Genomic DNA, 21,459 nt, shown 5'->3' on the forward strand with positions numbered 1-21,459 from the left:
TTCCCTAGCACAGGGTAGCCAGCCGGTCTGAGAACTGGCTAACTTGCCTGTCTTTCCTTCTATTCCTGCTTCCTTCCTTCCTAAATTGTTTTTATGAAGTGCGTACGCATCCCTGCAAAGGCGTGTGGTTAACGCAAGTGTTAAAATATCAGTTCAGATTTAGCACTAAATATGAGACAAATGTATTAGAATTACGTCGCACCTCCTTGAGGAACCCCCCTCCCCTTTCTTTCTTCTTTGGTGAGGAGTAATTTATAAATTTTACAGCTCACAGGTTGGCAGGTATGATATTAGTAAGCGAAACCTTCTAAGAAGAACCTGGTTACTCTTACGCAAGCAAGGAAAGCAGAAATACAATAGTAAACATTACTTGTCCATACGACCAAGTACGCCCCACTGACCATTTCTTTAAGAATGACCGGTTTACATGTGCTCAATTACAATTACAGTAACAATTACAGACCGCAATCAACCGTGTTGTTTCGAATACGCAGGTCATCTCCGAGAACCTATCGAGCGTTGCAACCGGTGAGTAATTGGGCGTGAGACCACGAGGGAATGCCGAAGGTTGTGCTTCACTTCTACTACTGACCTGCTGAGGTATACAAGTTATACAAGTCATATCTGAGTATACAAGTTATTACATCGGAAATACTGTACCTCGTACCTCACATCCAAGAGGGTTTTTATCTCCCTTTTAAAGGAGCTACCTGGTATTATGTGCATGACGGTCGTCTAGTCTGTGTTTCATTTTCATGTGTGCCTGTGTTACGGTTATGGTTACGCTTTCGGCTGCACCAGCGATTTTCGTTTAAACTTGGTGACATTTCGACCTGCGGAGAGCAGCATTGGTGTGACTAGTAAATGTTTCCATACACTTTGAATCCCAGCGCTTCTGTAAGGTGGACGTGCCTACAAGGGTCTTGCTGGGTGCATATCTTGGTATTGCATTACGATGTGCGGTCTAGTTTTCAGAGACTTCCTGCAGCAGGCACGTGTCTCATCCTGTTGCGAATATTTACACCGGTATGTTTTTGTTCTCAGGAAGCCAGTTTCGCCTTCATATAGCAAGGCAGTGTCCTTCGTGTTATCGTGCAGATTTTTCCTCCTGATTTACTTCTTGCCGTATTTGTAAATCTATATGTTTCTTTTTTTTGTTAACATAATTTGCAACCAATTTACCGTTTCTGTATCTCTCACTTTCATTTTGATGAATCCGGGTTGCCTATTCACACTTTCAATTGAGCTGTCCTTCATTATTTGCCAATTTTCTTAACCACATCCTCCCTCCCATGCCTTCGCTTCTTAGGTAGAGATGTTTGTACATTTTAGCAGCTCATTTCATGTCATTTGTGTTCCTGACTCTTTCTTCATAACTAATTTAATTTGCGCTTCTCTTAATTTCAGAGGACCAACTCATGTCACCGTGAACTGTCTCATTTGTGGTTTCACCGTGGGCCCCCAAGGCTGATCGGCCCACAGACCTTTGGTTAACTTCCAACCTCAACAAGATCTCTGTTTTTAAGCACGGAATGAGATTTGCGAATGTTAGCGCTGTCACCGTTACTCCGTTCCAATTTCCTCGCACCATTTCATATTCATTGTAGTCTCAAACTGCTCAATGTTTCAACATTGCTGCATTTTACTTCCCCTTTATCCTCTGCATATCTTGCTGGATGTTCGAATAGGTATTTCCTTCATGTATGTATACAATGGGGTACTTAGATTGCTTAACTATGGCTATAACTTGTTGCTGAGTTGATATCACATCATTACTTGTGTTTTCATCAAAAATAATTATTTCCATTTTCGCTGTCCTAAAACTAAGGCATAGATATGTCGCTTCGTTGCCACGCATATTTGCAAATCACTGTAGATAGCTTCCGATGTCCGCTAGTAGCACTATATCACCTGCACACATCAGCCCATCAGGCCCACTGTTACACCCTCTGCCCATTACGGATGCCAGATAAATAAAAACCTAATTCCTGTTTTCCAGTCATCTTTTTATGCCCATAGCATAAAGTGTGCACCCCAATGAAGACAGAAGGAATACTTCTTTAAGTCCTCAGAGAATTTCAACTAGTTCTTTGCATTCTCGGCTTTCCCATGCAATTTGTACACGGCTGTCTATATTTCTCCCATGCAGCAACTCCACGAAGCCGTCGTTTATGCCCTCGTGCTTGAAAATATTCCATAGCAATGACCTGTCTACTTTGTCGCAAGCTGCCTTATTATGTGGCGTGCTATCCATATAAGTCTGTTCTGAGCCATTGAAATTTCTATTCACTGAGTTACTACAAAATTTATATCCTCTAAGCGTCTGCCGAGTCTGAACCCACTCTGTATAGTTGCCTCAACATATCGTTTTTCTCCACCAACATCGACAGCTCTAATATTAATGTTTTCATTGCCATTCGCTATATCAACGACGCTACTGCAGCTGGTCGGTACGAGCTCGTCTTACCTTTATGCTAGCTTAGCTCGCATTATTCTTATCTGTATCATTACGCGTTTATCATAACTACTAGAAGCGCATGTCTAACGCCAGCGCTCATAACGTCAAGCATGTGTGTCGGTCCTCGCGTCCAGGCAGCGAATGTGGGAGAGGGCCACAAAGCGGGCAGGGAAGAGGGTAGCGAGGGGGTGGGGGCGGCTGCGAGCGGCAAGTGAAAGAGGAGGAGGAGGCAGAGGAGGAAGGGGCAGCGTGATTCGTTTAATAAAGTGTCAAGCGCGGCGTAGAACAGGAGCAACGCACTGATTAATGGCGGACGTCGATCGCCGGACGCTCGGCTCGATAGGCCCACGTGCGCTGCCAAGGGCTCAATTAATGAACGCCACCTAGACCAGCTTTCGGGACCCGGGGTTCTTAATAAGGCCCCGTGCGCCTCACGCGCAAGCTCTTTTCGCGCTCTTCGGCCTATTCTGACCGCACCCGCGCACGTTTGAGCTCTGATGGGCTGCGCTGGCTGGAAAGCTCCCCTCGCCTGGAGTTTGGCGCTAGGCAAGTTTTTTTTTTTTTTGCGGTCGGTGTCGTACACGTTCGAGTTGCCTGTAATGAACCAATCTCGTGGTATCGACCCACGGCCCAGGCGTTGGTTTATGGTTGGTCTTGCGTTGCACGCAGTTCTGGCTCCATCCCCTATTATATGGGTTGATCGCTGCTTTCGTGGCCACCAATGCGCTCCCAGAATATATTCGGATGCTCGGAGGCGTTATTGAAACGACGCTGATAACGAAATAAAGAAAAGCTGTCGAGGGTGCAACTCGCCACGAAAAGTCATTGGCTAAAAATTGGCGTGCACGAGCATAATTGCCTCAGAGTGACGACCCTATTTCCGCAACGTTAAGTACAGCGATTACTGAGGGAAAAAGGTTGAACCAAAGCACCAAAGCCCGAAAAACCTGGGTCCGTGTTCACAAAAACGCTCTTACGCTATAGGATTGTTGGAAGCAGGGGATGCTAGCTAATCATGGCGTTGGGATGTTACTACCGAAGAAACCGTCCAAAGGCAAATACCACTTAGGAGCAAAAACTTTTGGGAATTCAGCCCCGTGCAGGCCCTGTGCTCACGAAAAAGGCGATGGCCTTGTTCCAGATCAGTGTTATGACGGGGCTACTGCACACATAACCTGACTTACTGGCTAGTCCATGTGTAGGCTGCAATTTTTGCACCTGTAAAAGCTAGTTCACGATTTGTTGATGGACGATCAAATAAATACGAGATGTGTCACTATTGAGAATAAACGAGATTTAACGGTGGTTATTGAAGGTATCCCCCAATAAAGGCTTCCAAAGAAAAACTTTATGACGCAATAATGTCATTTACAATGTGTTGACACTATATTAAGATGCGTGGAGACAGCGCAATAAGTGACATTCAAATTAATAAGCGTTTCACCACAAATCTGGGTGCAGATGCCCTTCAAATTTCTGTCTTTCTCTGCACTTTTCATTTCCACAGTGCAGTGTAGCCAACCGGAGTTCAGTCCTGATTAACTTTTATGTCTTTCATTCATCCCTATCCTTCTCTCTTTCGAGAGGCGCACGCAAAGTGACGGGTATAATTGCCTTGCTGTACGTGCGTCAAACAGCACTATATGGCGTTCGACCACACCGACGAAATTGCGTAGTTTTAGTGACATGCAGAATGAAACAGTAAACAATTGGAGTTCTTCGGTTAGAATACCTGGCTCGCAAGCGATAAATGAAGAAATCGACAAAAACAAAAGAAAAATAAAAAAGAAGAAGAAGAAGAAGAAGAAGAAGAAGAAGAAGGAAAGAATAAGAAAGCAAACAAACAAGGGACAACAATTTTTTTCTACTTGTTAATCGGCTCTGAACCCATTTACTGCGACAGTGGTATTTTCCCTCAGTTAAGACAATCGTCTTGTTTTGGGGGCCTCCTTTTGCCTCAAATAATTGGTCTCACACACTAGGGAGAATGGCCATCGTGCCGACTGTTAGGGCTGCTGGTTGCGGGGTGCACTCGAAGAAGAGTAATGCAATCTTTAGGTAGGAATACCACCTAAAATATTTGAAATAGCAATTAAATAAGTTGCTGTGTGATATAAGAAAAATGTAATGACCACTAGTCGAATAAGGAATGTCACTGAAGTCAACGTTTCGACTTCACTTAGCGTTTTTATTTGTAGAAAATTTGTGTTTAGCTTTAGGTAAATAAGCCTTCACTTTATCATTGTGATGTGTGTAACGTGCTCAGTATCGTAAAGTGGTACATGTTGTGGAATTCCAAAAACATGGACATACTTTAGCACTCTCAGCCTGCCCATGTCTGAGAAGGTTATATTCATATAGACCAACTGCATAGCTATATGGAAATTTATATTCGCTGCAACTCGCCCAAAAGCTTATGCAATATTTTTTTTAGTTCTAGGGGGTCCCAAAATTTTATTATGCGGTCCACGTTTTACTATTCGTACATATTTTATTCAGACATTCATAGTGCATCATGTTTTTTCGTTTCTTTTGTGTGTTTTCAAGGTTGCCTTGTGGTCGGTGTAATAAGTATTGAGAAGTGTGATGCACTGTGTAAAAACTGTGTGGCGTGGTCGTTGCAACGTCTTTGGCGGCAGTAACTCCGTAGATGCCTTCGACGCTGCTTTCCACCAACTACCACATCTTCCATTGCGAGTTGTGCCACGTTCGATGCTCGTCATTATCATTTTCATCTACGCCTCGTTCGTACTGTCCACGCTGTTTTGACGAGCCTGACAGCAAAGAATTGCCCGCCCCAACTCACTGCCATGCTAACAAAAATTATTTCTGTACGATGTACAGGATGCCATGCTCATCCGCTGCAGTATTGCTTGTTCTTGCCTCCGAAATACATGCAGAGACACTACTAGTCTCAAAGTCTGTGTGGAGCGCAATACCTCGCACCGTGGTTGTTGTGAGCTAGCGCAGGGGTTCGTGTGCACGACTCCCGAATGCATATTGTGGCAGGAACGTGGGCTAAAACCAACTGGTAGTCGTGGACAATGTTTTTGTTTTTACCGGGATGTGCATTCTTAGTCCTGAGTGCGAACCAAGTTGTCTACTAACTTGGGCCCCTAAGTATGCGCTGACTACTGCGTTGCCGAGCGGACAACTTGGGCTGCTGGTTATGGGTCCGAATAGACAACTTGCTGCTGCCTGACATAGTAGACAACTTGAGTCACTGTATATGTGCCACTAGCTATGCGCCCGAACAGACAACTTACACTCCATAATCACATAACGTATAAGGACAACCAGGAAAATATATACCAATAATAAATTTTACATCACCGAATTACGTATGCATCAACGCTTAAATGCTAATCGGATTTACGTTGATAATCACCCCGAAAGGATGCATTGTGCCTGATTTTGATGACGAGGCTGTCTGACGATGACAAGATAACGTCGGTGAGGACGAAGCCGTCGTCAGCATAACGAAATGGAGGGACGGACGAACAGACAAACGCACAGAGAATCATAAGTTAACTCACGTAACAGCTGTCACAGTAAAATTTTTGAATTGAAGCTTTCTTTGCCTCTCCCATCACTTAGCAGGGGCTCACTTCTGTCTTGTTGAGCAGACACTAGCACGTTACCCACTAACTATTAGAACAGCAGCTACTGCTAACTAGTAGTCATGCCTCTATGCGAAGAAATGGCCGCGATACAGATGACACCAAAATGCTGTCGCGGCTTTCGGTTTGTTGTGGTGTGGTGCAACCAGAGGTAAGAAAGAACGAAATCGGAAACAGAAGCAGCAGAGTGCGGAAATAAGCTGCAACACGTCAAAACGCATGAACAGCAAAATGTTTGCATAACAGATGCTTTAACATTTGCGTAGACATCAAAGAAAGCTTCGCTTACCGCCGACTCTCACCTATGCGTGGAATCCTGTAATATTTATTTCGAAATGTGTGCTTTTTACAAATATTGTATTTCAAGGCCACGTGGAGCAATGACCGTTTAGTATTCGGTAGAATGGCGATCCGCGTTTCCATGAATACAGTTGGGTTTATGACACTAATTTGGCAAATATTATCTTGTTTGGGTTTACTTTGATATTTTGAGAAAATCTGTTTTGTGCATTGAATAATTGCGCCGCTTGAGAATGACTCCGCCTGTTTTTTGTCTGCAGTGCCAAACATCATGCTATGCTGATTTGTTGCTCTTGTTATGGATGTGTTGTGCTTTATTTTATAGATTACGTAAGGTTAGCATGTGTATGCTTAAACTACTCGATGAAAAAGGTGCTGTACTCGTATAATGAGCTGTTGGTCCATGATTTATATCTATCTTATCAACTGTAACGCAGTGTGCTGCTGAGAAGTCAATGAACATACGTAGGCCCTCCTGCTCATTCGGTACGTATTACGGTGTGATCGTGATTGGCTGTAGTGTACAATAACTTTTCTTTTACTGTTTGAATGCGTCGCTTGAATATATGTGCGGTGGATCATAACGACAGTTGGAGTAAGCGATTTTGGACTTGGAATAAAAGACAAAATAGCAACCTATGTACCATTTGGTATGTCACAGTTCTCATGTCTTATCCTCAGTATTCAACTGGTGTCTTTAACCCTTTATTCGTCACTGACGTACAGGTACGTTTCCACGTTTCTGTCCCTTCATGTTCCTTTCGACTTTGGTTTTGCCAGATAGGAATGTGAGGACCACACCAGGACAGCATTTGCCTTTATCCGTCTCCTCTTTTCAATTCTACAAAATGAAAAGTAAGCCGTTGCGTTCGTTCTATAATATCTGAGAGAAAAAAATCCGAGATTGAGAGGGTTAAAACAAAAACTCTATCGGAGATTCAGCTACCATCTCGGAAAGTTCAAATGCCTCGTCCATCTCCGACCTCATGTGTTGCTCCTGAGTTAATCAAAGTCAAAAGAAAGTTTGAACGCAAAAGATAATCGACGTTTATATCCTGCGTCGCAGGCAGGTTAGACATTACAGAAAGAAAATCACGCGCAACTGGCCGCTTGATGTCTGGTTCGTACTTTGTTTCCCAAAGCTCATAAACGCATTATTCGCCGCTGGATAATAAAGCACTTCTGACTGTGGTACGCGTTCAGCCTTTGATCCCCATAGTAAATATAAGTGCCTTTTGAAAACACGAGCGTAGAATCCCCTAAATCGTTACGTAATACCTGTTAGAGACTTTTCTGCATACGATAGCTTTTCTTGCTGTGCTGCTTTTTCGCACAACAGGCGAACAGATTGCAAGTCATCAATAACGTACCATGTTTGCAGAGATGCGCATCTACGCCTAACGGCATTTGTCTAAATGTTTAACGTTCAAAATTTGGGCGCCTTTAGACTAGGCGCTACGCAGCCGCGGTAATAATCGTTAGAAATTACTGCCCAGCCACGTGCGCCAGGTCTTGTATGTATATGAAATTGCTTCGACGTGGCGTGCGTGTAATCCCCGAATACACAGATTGTAAACCTGCGCGCGTCGACCCGTTATTTCACACTTATCCCGCTTATCTTTGCACTCGGCAAACACAACGCCACCCTCGCCGGAGAAGCGGCGGTTAGCCTACGCGTGGTACCACGGGCGATTATCCCTTCGTCTAACAAACCATAATGTGACCGTGTAACGCAAACAAGTCCGGCTGCTCCGCGTTGATATATATACGTGTGCTGTACGCCGACGCGTACCGAGAGAGAGGTTGTGTATGCGTAAAATGGCCAAAGGCAGCGGCATGCCGCAGTATTTTCACAATTCGGATGCGTGTTAACCAGTGTCAGACTTGAAGTTCCACTGGCATGCAGTTCGTCGAGATAAATACGAAAGAGTGCCCCGTGTTTAATGCGTTGAAATTGCACCACTGGATGATCAGGCTGTGGTTGCGCTTCCAAACGTGTTGCTTGCAAATATCAATATTGGACATATTAAGTCGCGTGATTCACCTATCATAGCAGTTAGATACCTGCAGTCCCGATTGCTAAACATTTCAACACGAGATCAATGTATATTGAACCCAGGGGCTTCGCTTCGTAAAGAAGATTCATTTTCTTCAGAAATGAATCTTCTTCGTCGGCATTCTTTGGGAACTTCACCCATTTTGCGGTATCTTTGTCCGTTAGTCCGCGCCTAACATACATTTACCGCCAACTTGGGTCATTGGATATTCCGTGGTCTAATGGGTAATGTATCAGGCTGCTGTCTGCTGAGGGAACCACGTTGGAAACCAAAAGTTGCACCAACGTGGGCGAATGAGTATGTGACGCTGGGTATATGCCGCTCTTCAATGAACCTTTCTGACGCCCACTAGGGTCGCGGGGCGTGTACCACTCTTCAATGAGAAAAAAAAAAGAAATAGTTCCACCGATGATGAGTGGAACCGAACCCACGTGATATACATTCAAACACGCGTCATGCGCGGACTTCGCGTCGGGGCTGCTAGATGAAGCAAGGTGCCAAGAGAGAGGAGCCCGGCGGAAGTACACGCATCGTACATGACGCGTTTAGGCGGTGGCAATATCGCTTGTCGCTAAATAGCTTCAATGCTAATCGCATAAACGTCGACGTTCATTGTGAGATTGGTTCTGCAGGAATGTCCTTTTACTTTTTACCATCCGACCGAATCCAGTGACCAATGCCGTCAATAGGCCTGTGCGCGGCTTCGTGCGACCCAAATGACGAATAAAACGTGCATTTTTCCAGCAGAGATACAGCGAAAAAGTGCAGCTCCACGTGCGTCTCGGTACTCTAGCCACAGTACCGGCTTTGCCAGAAGCCAGGCAATTACAGCCGTTCTCACGAGACAGGCGTCGTCAAAATTCAGACGGGGACGGGACAGGTCGAGCCAGATCGAGCCGAACAGCGCTTTAAGGCCGGCGCGCCGCGCACCGCTCGTGTCAGAGAGTCATCGCGAACACCCTCGTGCTCCTTGGGCCTTGGGCCAGGCGGCGACGATGTAAACCTGGTGGCGGGCGCGATGCAAGGGACGGTCAGGAAGGCGGCGTGCTAGCGTTTGTCCGCGAGCGAGACGTGGCGTACACAGATGGGGCGTTGTAAACACAGGAAGCGCGGCGGCGGCGGATAAATGATCCAGCCGGTGTTTGGACAGCGATGCCCCCCCCCCCCCCCCCCCCCCCCACCGTCTATGCCGCAGGTCACGAGAGAAGCTATAGCACCGAGGCCGGCCTTTGAGCGCTAACGCCCCGCGGTTCTCTGTCTCCCGCTCCGGGGCTGGCCGGTCGCTTTCTGAGAAGGGCCGCTGCCTTTCGGACATTGAGCGTTGTCGGCCGGTCGGCGCTCCCCGACGAGCCCTCGCTGTACGCGCGCTGGCAGGCCGAGCCAAGGAACGAGACGAACGAAAAATAATGAACTACAAGGAAATAAAGAGGACAGAAAGAAAGAAAGAAAGAAAGAAAGAAAGAAAGAAAGAAAGAAAGAAAGAAAGAAAGAAAGCGAGAGCGTTAGTAAGGGGGAACCGACGTTTCTCTCGATCGGAAGGCGCTGCCGAACGGCGTTTACCATTTGTCAAACGAGCCACGCTCCCTAACCTCTGCTCTGTGTTTCGTTTCGAGCTGGGCTTTGCTTTGTTTCTTTTCTTCGCCCGCACCGACTTTATTTCAGCCGAGATTTTTTTTTATTTAGTTGTTTCTACTCACTCCGGAACGCGGGTGACTTACATTAACCGCTGTGTTGATGGTGCTTTTAGGGTGTGTAACGGAACATCTTCGATTTTACAGCTATATTTTCTGCCCAAGACAGTGTGAGGCAAACATAATGAGCGTGTGCGTGCGCTTCAGTAGTCACACGTTTTCAGCATTACATAGTGCAGGCCTAGCAGTGGAATATAGCTGTAAGCGCCTTCGTCCGCACACTGGTTAACGGCGTAGTCACGTTCATTGACATATAGGCTGATAACCCCTTTCATTAATATAGTTACCTTCCCAATGGTGCACTCTCTACAAACATTTCTTCGCAACATCGAAGTGTATAACGTTCATGGTTGTCATTTGGCGACGTTATTCTGTTGTTAATAAAAAAAAAAAACTTCCTCCTAGTAACTTGTGATTGTACACGACAGTGGTACTATTCCGGTGCATTGCGATGCATAGCGGCACTTTGCACTCAGTGCCGAACACAGTTGTCGGATCTCGCACCGATGTGTCAAGGAACTTATTCTGTCTTCACAGGATGTCGTTAAATTGTTCGACTGCTTCTACCTGTTAAGAGGCGGAGAATTAACACCGGATGATATTAGTGGTGATTATGTTGCTATAGGCAGGGGTTAGCCTTGCAGGCCTGGCCGGAAATCGCTTCGCCTAAGCGTCTCTTTCCGCGTCGAAAATGTCCCCTTTAGTCGATCAGTCCAGTCTTTCGTATAAATCCAGAAGAATAAATCCAGAAATCCGTATCGTCCAGAAGAATGTGGGAATGCTTTGCGCTCTACCCGCGGTACTTCGAAAAAAATTAGCTGCTCTACGCGTTCGAGAGGAAACACTATTCGTTTCATGCTGTCCGGAAGCAAGCCTCTTGTTTCAGTACACAAGCGCTTGCAGGACCAGGGAAAGTGCTCTGTATCGCCCACTGAGTTGTTTGGATTGAAGAAATTGCTCCCTTGGCAGTACGTACCAGACTATATTGTGACAGTGGCGCCGACTACACAACAACATGCCAAACTGCATTTGGGAGCGGTACCAAAGCAATGTTGAACACTAAGGACATTACTTCAACCGCTTCACCCATTCCAGAGTTCGGGCTGGCATGCGCTGTGGCCACTCCAAACTCTATGATAAATAGTGTGGTACTGCGCGAAGGAGGGACAAGGGACGTAAGTAAAACGAGGACAAGCGCTTACGTCCCTTGTACCTCCTTCACGCTGTAGCACACTATCTAAAATGGAAAACCAACTAGCCCAATCGATCACCCTTCTATGATAAAACTACGCAGTGCTCTAGTGACCAGCCTGATAATTTACCAACCGCCGCTGACGTGGCTATCAGAGACCCAATATAAACGCCTAGAGATTACCGGTCACGCCTTGTCTTTCGGTGTTCATGCTGCCTCAAGTAAGAAGGCCATACGCGAGGCCCTCTTTTTACTAATAAGTTACTTGGCGTCCCAAGTGCTCTTGGCCTTACTTCTCTGGCTCCTGAAAAAGTCGTTGTCAGGAGACTGAGCAACAAGCGCCAATCGTACTTTTATGCTACACTATATACTCCCGGAGTTCTCGGTCTCAAAGAGACCGAAATGAATGCAACAAACTGATCCGCACTTGATGCTCCAGGACGTCATTTGCTACCTTAATATGCGTCGGTTGCGGTCCAAGCAATCGGCACCTTCTTCTGAGGCCCGCTGTTTGATGCTCGAGCAATCGGGCGCAAATTATTCCAACCACCTACGTGCCTACATGGACGTCAATAGCAGGGATGCAGTACATCTATGCAAGCATTGACTGCGGGCTCTGTCGCAAATCATTTACTTGCCTTGCACGATCTTACCAAGCAATCTTTAGATACTGAAGCGAATTACTTTGTCTTGCACCACATTCAAGGGCAAAATGTAAGTTTCTTGCCATGGCGATTTTCATTTTTTCTATTGCCATGCTTACCGTGCCTTCTTTCCATGCCTTCCTGTTTTATCGCTCTCTCCTTGCACTTGCTCTGCTGAATTGTGCGCTGAGAATCGCGCTGTGCATGAAACTTAAACTTCAGAAAGAAAAGAAGGAAAGAATGGATTAAGAAGCACCGTTAGGAAAGCTAACGTCACAGAAGAAGGCCGTGCAAGCGCTATAGCGCTTTTTGCGATCTACCGGCCTTTGCGAACACCTTTAACTGGGACGCCTTTTGTGTGTGTGCGTGTTTCTTATTTTCCTTTTTTTAGCGTTTTCCTCTCTGTCACCATTCTAACCCCTGTCCCCCATCCCCTGTGTAGGGTAGCAAACCGGAGACTCATATCTGGTTAACCTCCCTGCCTTTCCTCTTCATTCTCTCTCTCTCTCTCTCTCTCTCTTGCGCATTTTTCATCAAGGTTTCGTACACAGCCTTCGGACCTAGTTCAGAGTACAGGACACTAGTCTGCAAATATATTTTTCTCCGCGTTTGCACCGTTATTTTTATGTCTTATAAATTCTGAAATTCCTGCGGGATAGGCTGGTACGTGGGATGCAAGAATGCAGGAAGGCTGCAATTTGAAAATTCTTTAATTCGTCAGCATATCCACCTTTCGCTCTCTCTATACTGCCTGTCGATTGTGTCAAAGCAGACAGAGCGGCGACTTTCACCAGTCAAACTTTTTTGATAAAAGCAAAAAAAAAAAAAAGAAAAAATAGAACAGAGAAAAACTATAGCCATGAGGCACAGGTCGGTATAGTGGAGTTTCATGTATATGGTATTTCTCCGCAAGCTACACCGTCCCTGAAGCATTTTCTACGCGCTTTCGATATTCTTTTTTCTCACCCGTCTAGGTATTCATACCATTCTTGATACATTTCAGCCTTCTAAAGGACGAGACAGGCCCGCGAAGGCGCGTCCAAAAAACCGCACCACGCTCCCGCCTATTACAATATCAATGGCCGAAATAGATGACCTAACCGTGTGGAGTCACGCTCGGCAGGGGGTTCCGTTTCCGCACACTTAGTGTACGTATATGCGGCTTCTTTTGTGCGCCTCTCTCTTCTTCACAGACCGGTATGAACGCCCATTTTGGTTAGCGCACGCGCGATCTAGCCTTTCTTTAACGCTCTCGTGAAGGAAATCAGCCATGTGCCATGTCCGCGCGTGCGCGTATGCGTGTCTGCTGGCGGATGCCTTCACACACACACACACACACACACACACACACACACACACACACACACACACACACACACACACACACACACACACACACACACACACACACACACACACACACGCACACGCACACGCACACGCGCACACGCACACGCACACGCACACGCACACGCACACGCACACGCACACACACGCACACGCACACGCGCACACACACACACGCACACGCACACGCACACACACACACACACACACACACACACACACACACACACACACACACACACACACACACACGCACACGCGCACACGCACACGCACACGCAAACAAACAAACAAACAAACACAAGACAATGAGGTGTTATTGTAATATCAAACAGACGAATGGAATTCGTTACACAAATTATATGGCACCTGAATGCATAATATTACACAAATTGGTTGGTGAACAAAGCTGACATGACTATAACTGTCGCGCATTCGAAGGCGTGGAATGAGTGGTAACTGAGTTGAGAATACTTATAGAACGTGTTGGTTTGATGGTTTCGACAGTATTGGTTGTAGGGGATTTATTGATTATCGACGGGACTTATTGTATTCTCGGGGCATGTCATGACACCATGTCTTATAATTTTAGCGCGACTTAAACTGTATGTAACATCACAGAGAAAGTCGAAAGGTATACATGAGGAATGGCCTGTTAACAGGGCGGTGTTGCAATATTTTTGTCCTTTAGATCCTCTAGATTACTTTTGGTTATTTTCTGACGGTAAATTGGTGAGCAGTCGTACAATGGGAAAGAAATGGTCACAGAGAAAAGAAACAAGAAAAGGGGAGGCAAGTACGCAGTTCGTTTAGCTTAAACTGCCATAAAAAGTGCGAGCAATTTTTAGAAGTTTACAGTAAGGCATCACATTGTAAGGCGGATGCAAGATATACGAGTTAACATGATAACAGTGTCAGTGACATAACAAAATACAAAACAACTGAACAGAACGGCCAAACAGTGTTGTAAGAAACATTTGCACATTAGAATTGTTTCCTCTGTAACCTTATTTTCATGTCATCGAGAAATACGCGTAAGAGATTAAAGGCGAGATGGAGCTAAATATTCTTCTTTCCTTTGCTGTTGTTACTGATCCTTATTTTCAATGGAAAAATATACAATACATTTGAACGCCACTGTCACCTTATCACTCTTGCGTCTAATGAAAAGAGATTATTAAGCGATATTATTGCACTTGATTCACACAGAGAATATAAAGCATGCAATATATTGCAGAAAGGGAGAGCAAATCCAGATAACGCTTTCTGGGACCACGTGTTGCTATTTCAAGCAGCATGCAGTTCGAGGCACTTAGTTGAGTTCTCGAAGTGAACAAATTCCAGCAGCAAATTATATTTAGATAGATAGATAGATAGATAGATAGATAGATAGATAGATAGATAGATAGATAGATAGATAGATAGATAGATAGATAGATAGATAGATAGATAGATAGATAGATAGATAGATAGATAGATAGATAGATAGATAGATAGATTTCGTGCGACCCCTTGGTTTGCATCATCGAGGCACAGAATATAGACTGCGCCCACCCGAAAGGACGCACAGGGGAAGGCTAATAGCGCTAGAAAAATATAGTCATAAATTATACATTGGTAGCGTGAAGAAAACACACTAATTCTTTATGTATGATTTGTATGAAGCACGAAGTAGGTCTCGGCCTAATTCGGCAGGTGTACAGAGGTTTTTCGGATTCTTTCACGTTCGAAACGTAATCTTTATTTGCTTGTACTACATGGTCAATTTTACCGTCACCTGTAATTTCTTTGGTTTCATTTCGCCGCATGCCCCAAAATTTCCTGCACCCTCAAGCGTGCGGGTTTATCTCCTGGCTAACATTCTTTCCTTTAATGCTGTAAAAGATTTTATCGTACAAAACAGATATGTGCGAAGTACGCCTGCGACGAGAGAAGCCATAGTTGAAAACTGTGCATTAGTTCTCACCATGTTGGTGTGCGCCAGAATATCCGACATAGAAATTTGATATCGATAGCGATTAAAGCTTATTTCATTCAGTTTTCGGGTAGTTTTTGTTGCCGCCATCATCATATTTACTTGCTACAAAGAGACATAAAGAAAACTCATTTGTACCCATAAACAACTCGATCTCAAACCAAGGCCTTTATTATACAATAACATGGGTGTTAAAATGTTTAGTGTGTACTACAGTTACATTTAGATTGGTCCTATATCGCTATTCGCGCAGTAGCACACGTGATATAGCTAGCGTTAAATGAAAAACAACTGCTATAGTATAGTGTTTCACTTCATCCATTACTGAATGTCATAGGTAAAGAAAATCGCTCCTCCAAAATGCACCATCACTGTCCTAGATCACGATGCCCCCAACCGTTGTGCAGAACTCGTCGGCTCAGGGCCGAATCTCGTGCTATGCGGCGATCAGCCACGAGCCCATCTCTCCCGCTCGCCCTCTTTAGGAAACATGTAAAAGCTATTATTAATCGTTTTTACATCCCTCGCAACAGTCCCGCCCCTTTGCTGACATATGGTGACCACCGCTTGCGCCAATGGAACGAACCCCCCGTCGCTTTCCGTCGCTCGTGATATGCAAATCGGGTGGGTGAACAATTTTTTTTTAACCGCCTCCCTTCCTTGTTTGCAAAAGAGAAAGCCAACTATAAGCGCTGTACGACGACTCCGCTGGGCTGACGAGGAGGTAGAGCGGCTCGCTGTAGTGTCGAAAATAAATAGTGCACAGTTAGAAAAGAAACCGGGTACGACACAAAAGACACAAAAGACTCATTGACTCTCTTCTACTGCTCACGCAGTCTCTCGTCCTAACATGGAAACCGGGCGCGTGTGATATGGCCTGTTGGGCACATAATGGTCATGCACGATGGGATCGCTGTGCAGAGAGAAAAATAAAGTAATAATAATTAAAGAAACTACTAGAGGAGGCAGGGGGGAGTGATGTGATGAACGTTCTGGTTGTTTAATGTGCGCGGAGTCGCGTGGCGTACGTAACAGAATGAAACGAGATAAGCGGGGGGAAAAGCCACCGAAGAGAAGGTCGTGTGAAAAGATCATGAAATAATTTTTGACAAAAGCTGACAACAGAGGGACGAAGATTAAAGAATGCGCGATAGAAAGCAGCTATTATTGTCTATTTAAGTACAGGAGGTCCAGGTATCGCTTCACGTCTGCCAAATTGGCGTTGATTTTTCGGACGAAAACAGCCGTTCTGTCTTCCTTTTTTTGCCGTTGTATTTTCTTTTCTATTCACAGAATATGTAATGGGATTTCTTTTGGTAATACACTCAGCATTAGAGGGCCATTAATTGAGCCGACGAGGGCAATGAACAAGAATCCCTGAACTTTTCCATTCGTAACAATGGAATACGGACAGGGGAAAAATCGGACCTCGATCTCCAACAGAAGGGCATCGACAAGCTTACGATTTCAGGGCTATCTGCATTAACGAGAGAATGATAAAGATACACGCATTTGCTTAACTTGCGTTGAGTGCAACTTAAAGTGACATCCCAAGTGACTTTCCTCGGCGCATCTCCACATGGAGAGAGAGAGAGAGAGAGAGAGAGAGAGAGAGAGAGAGAACAATCGAATCATCGCTGGAGGCTTATGTGGGTAAGTCGGTAAGGAGAAGTGAGTTGAGACTAAGTAGACATCGTTTTCTTCTCTGTTTTAAAGACGGATCCTTGCCCTACTTTCGCAAATATCCACAACGATTTTGTCGAATGATGGAAATGAAGTCTGTTAGAAAAGTTCTCAGCGTACGTTGGAAAAATTCACCGAGACCAGCCGACACTCCAGGCCAGTATAGGGACAGCGTGCAGGAAACAACGGACACTTGAAGGATGGTAATCTCATCGGCGCAGACTTTTCTTTTGCTTTCCGGATTTAAACTTTAACAGCGTACTACATTTGCCACTCATGTGTTAGCTGCTCTGTTCATTCGTTATTTTTCTGTTTTATCCCCCTACAAGTGACTCTACGTGCACAGCGAGCACACATGGTTTTCTTACGAATTCCTTCTGTTGCAGTTCAGGGAGCCGAGCGCACCTGCATCATAAGTCGATTGGGTGCGCATGTGATGTTAAATAGTCGCCGCCTTGCTGAGACTTAACTATGAGGCGACCGGCTTCATTCTATACCATTACACTTCCAAATGCAACGCCCCCCAACGCCCTTCTCTCTCATACGTGCCTCCCGTCTCTACAGCAGTCTACCTCCCGCCTCGTCCCAGGACCTCAAACAGCAATTTACCGATGACCCGGTCCCTTTTTACGCGATCGCTCGTAACGCGGCAGTTATATGCACTATTATAGCGAGTACAATCGGAAGACGTAACATTAGCAGTTCAATGGCAGCGGGCGCGGAGGTCACGAAATATCGCACACACTGTATAACGAGAAGGCACCAGGGGCCGGGGCCAAGAGCGAGCGAGGGTCACCGGGTGTTGAAGAGAGGAGACGGGAGACCCCGGATCGGCGCTCTGCGGGGGGTCGGCGGGTGCTGAACGCTGGCCGCCACCACCGTAGCTTGCACCCACAGCTCGAAAGAGGGCGTTTTCAGGGTTGACGGTAACGACAGCGGATATGCCTCCTTTCTTTTTTTTTTGTCACCCCCCACGCTCCTTTCGCCGCGTCCCCTTGCGATCATCACCACTCCGGGTTTCGGTAGGGTATAGGGACGATCGCGTGCGTGCTTGCGACTCCGCCAACGTTTGCCGCGACCCCTTGCGGCTGCAGGACACAATGAGAGGCTCCGTCGCGCACGCCAGAGGGCGTTTGTTTTCCCCACCTCACTCCCCTTTTCATCGGCTGTCGCCATTTAGTTGTCCATGGGAAACCGTGCCCTGCCGCTCCATCCGTCCGGATCGTTGTTCCTTCTCTTTTCTTTATCCCCCCCCCCCTTTTTTTTCTTTTTTAACCTGTGTCAGAGTTAGCGTTTAGAGATGACCCAGCCTGCGCTGTACCATAGTCGAATATTGCCTGGAAGGCGAGAGCCCGTTCATTGCTGCGGTGCCGGTCATAAAAGACGCGGTTGTCGAGCGACGCTGGATGGGCGAAGCGGCTGGAAGTGATTTGACGATGACAAGGATGGCCAGCCAGTTTTATTACTTTCGTTGTGTCACGCGTGTAAGCGTGACATTTGTGGGGTCGTAAGATCGCATTCTCACTCTATCAGGCCGGCACGCACGAAGCAGCCGAGAAGCGCTGGAAGGTCGTGTGCTGGAGAGGGGAGGGCCGCATAAGAGTCCAGTTGTAAACTCGTTTGTTAGTTTCCTTGACGCGTGCTTGAAGCCAGGGGCAGGATTTATCCGCGTCCGGCTGCAAGCCCGCTTGGATGCATTGCTTGTCTGTAGTAAGAATCATGGTATAAGGACAATAAAAAGTACACGAAGAAAGAACTGGAGGAAAAGCTCAGCCCCCCCCTTCCGCGCTAACGTTCCCTAGTGAAATGAGGAAGCTATACTACAGCCTAGGTACGCAGGTCGTAGTAATCATCGACATCTGTAGGAAAATGACGTAGCGACGCATCTATCGGCTTTGTGATCACTAGCCCCTTTCATAGAAGGCCATTTGCAGCTCTTAATACAGATGGCACATCACAATGAAACAGAAATTTACCAAAAACCGAGTGCTAAGAAAATTAAGCAGAAAGGCCATTTTCATACGAAGTAAGCAAAATTCTTTGACATTGACGGCATTAGGTTTATTATACGTGTACTTGGATTTAGGCGCACGTTAAAGAACTCCAGCTGGTCGAAATTTCCGGAGTGTCCCGCTACGGCGTGCCTCATAACCAGAAAGTGGTTTTGGCACGTTTTTTTTTTAGCTTTAGTATACCTGTAACCCAAGCTTAGGTCGTAAGCCCGCAGTGTGGGAATATCGTACGATTTCGCACTGCATCCGCCTGCCATTCAATCGCATTCTTTCTCACATCACACATGGCAACAGTCGCAGGTGTTGATCGTTTGAGAATGCATCCCTGCGCGAATCTCAGAAGCGTACTGTGGAAAGGGAAACTTGGACTTCTCAAGTAGCTCCGCAAGTCCTTTGTATACGTAGTGGTTGCGCATGTGCTGTCTCTGTGAACTGCCGGCGAGTAAAGGAACGTTGTCTTATGGCTTGTGTTTCTCACCTCCATCCATTCATCCCTACACGTGAAACGCGTTGCGACTGTTTCGTCGAACGACCAGCCATCCGGCGTTCCCATGAGGCAGCCAAGGTAGGTTTTCTTTTACGGATATTCGATGAAACGTAATCAGAGCATGTCGCATCTGGCACGCCGTTCGCAATCACTTTGAGCCAACACTGCGCACTGGGAAACAAAATAACGTTCGTGTTTTTCTTGGTGCCTCGGTCTGTGCCGAAAACGAGACTTATACCTTCCAAGGCCATGGGAATCTGGGGCTTTCGTTGGCGCAGCATCCTTGCGCGATCTTTTGGATACATGGTGAGATATGTTACCGTGCGCAGTGTCTAATATCGTGGTGCCGGTCCGACAGGTAGACTCAAGCGCACTTGGAGTCTGAAGCATATTTTACATATGGCAACGATAGGCGGCGTACTCAAACCGAACGGTTCTTCGGCTGCGTGCCTCAGAACCATGCTGCGGAAAGCGAAACTTGTGCATCTCGAGTAGCTCCGCAAACGTCCAGGGTTGTTTTAGGCCTGTGGCCAACAATAGCAATTTAACAAAGGGGTAGTTCTCAAATGAGAATGTTTGGAAGCCACCGACATCGACAGCTATTGTTAGAGGATGTATAACGTGGTGTGAGGTTCTTTGCGTTCAGTGATGCCTACAAATGGTGCAATATCGTTCGTCAACCTTATTAATTTCTGTTTTCCACATCAGGCACTACTGATTTACTATTATCGAACTACCATTGTTATATGTGTTGATGTATTAACTTGCTATTCAGGGGCACCTCGATTTTCCATAATGTGATATATCGTTTCTTTCTTCGAGAAATAAATGGCAGCTGGCGCTGATGACAAGTGACCGCTCGTTACATTTACTGCTAATAAAAAGCAACAAATAGCCAAAGCGAAGACCAAGATCACAGGTAAAATAGACGCCTAAATTGAAGCTATCAAGCTACAAGCCGTACTAACAAGTTGCGATCTTTGTAATTCATTTATCGCCAAATAATTTGAATCGCTTGCCAAGAACATAACCATATATGCTTAGGTTCTTGAGGCAAAAGAAGAACTTGTTAGATGTTGCCCTTTGTATTGACTTAGTACTTATATGATCGGAAGCGCTTTCGCGGACAGTCTCTTTATGAATGTCAAAAAAGAGTTTGTTCACTTCCCGCACTTCTGCGATTTTTGTGACATGGTTCTCAGCGCTGCGAACATCCGCGGTCGCTCAGCGGCGATATGATGCTGAGAAGGTCGCCAGTCCGTCTGCCGGCCGTGTAGGCTGCTTCCCGATGACGGTGTTAGGCAAAAGCGCTCATGTGCCGAACGCTGGAAGCGCGCTATACACTGTGTGTAAGAGCACTATGCGGTGAATATTAATTCGGACCAACACCCGACTCCCCAAATCATACGGATGCACCATCGCTACAGAGATGATATAGCTTGCCATATCACACTGTCATACACAGATGCGGCTTCGGAGTTTTGATACAGTCTGGTTGCCCGACTCCAAATAGAAAGCACTATATATCAGTCACAACTCTCCGTGGGAATGAGAAAACAACGCCATTTACAACAGCAGCTCTAGGCTATTGCTTCACGTCGGCACTCATTTTACGTTGAAGAATGAACACAAGAAAACTCCCTGTCTTGTGACTATATCCTGTATCAGCTGCAAATACTGCCTCGTGCGAAAAACCGTTTTCACTGGACGTAAAGTAGGCAGCGGCGGGTGGCGGCTGCTGCTGCTACTGCTCATGAGTTGAATTGACATTGTCAGAGCGTGTTTCTTATCGCGACTAAAATAAATACCTTGTAAAGAAACTGCCTTGCGTTGCCTAAGTGTTTTTTTAAAACAAAATTTACAATATACTTCTACGATCATGATGTCAATGCCGACGACTTTGCGCCAAAAGAGGAGACTAATACAGTCATTGAGAGCAGTGAAAGTTCAAAGCGCTTTACTTAAGCAGGGAAAACACGGGAAGGCGGGAGCT

Source organism: Dermacentor variabilis, chromosome 4 (genome assembly GCF_050947875.1).
Source record: "Dermacentor variabilis isolate Ectoservices chromosome 4, ASM5094787v1, whole genome shotgun sequence".
NCBI classification, from domain to species: domain Eukaryota; kingdom Metazoa; phylum Arthropoda; class Arachnida; order Ixodida; family Ixodidae; genus Dermacentor; species Dermacentor variabilis.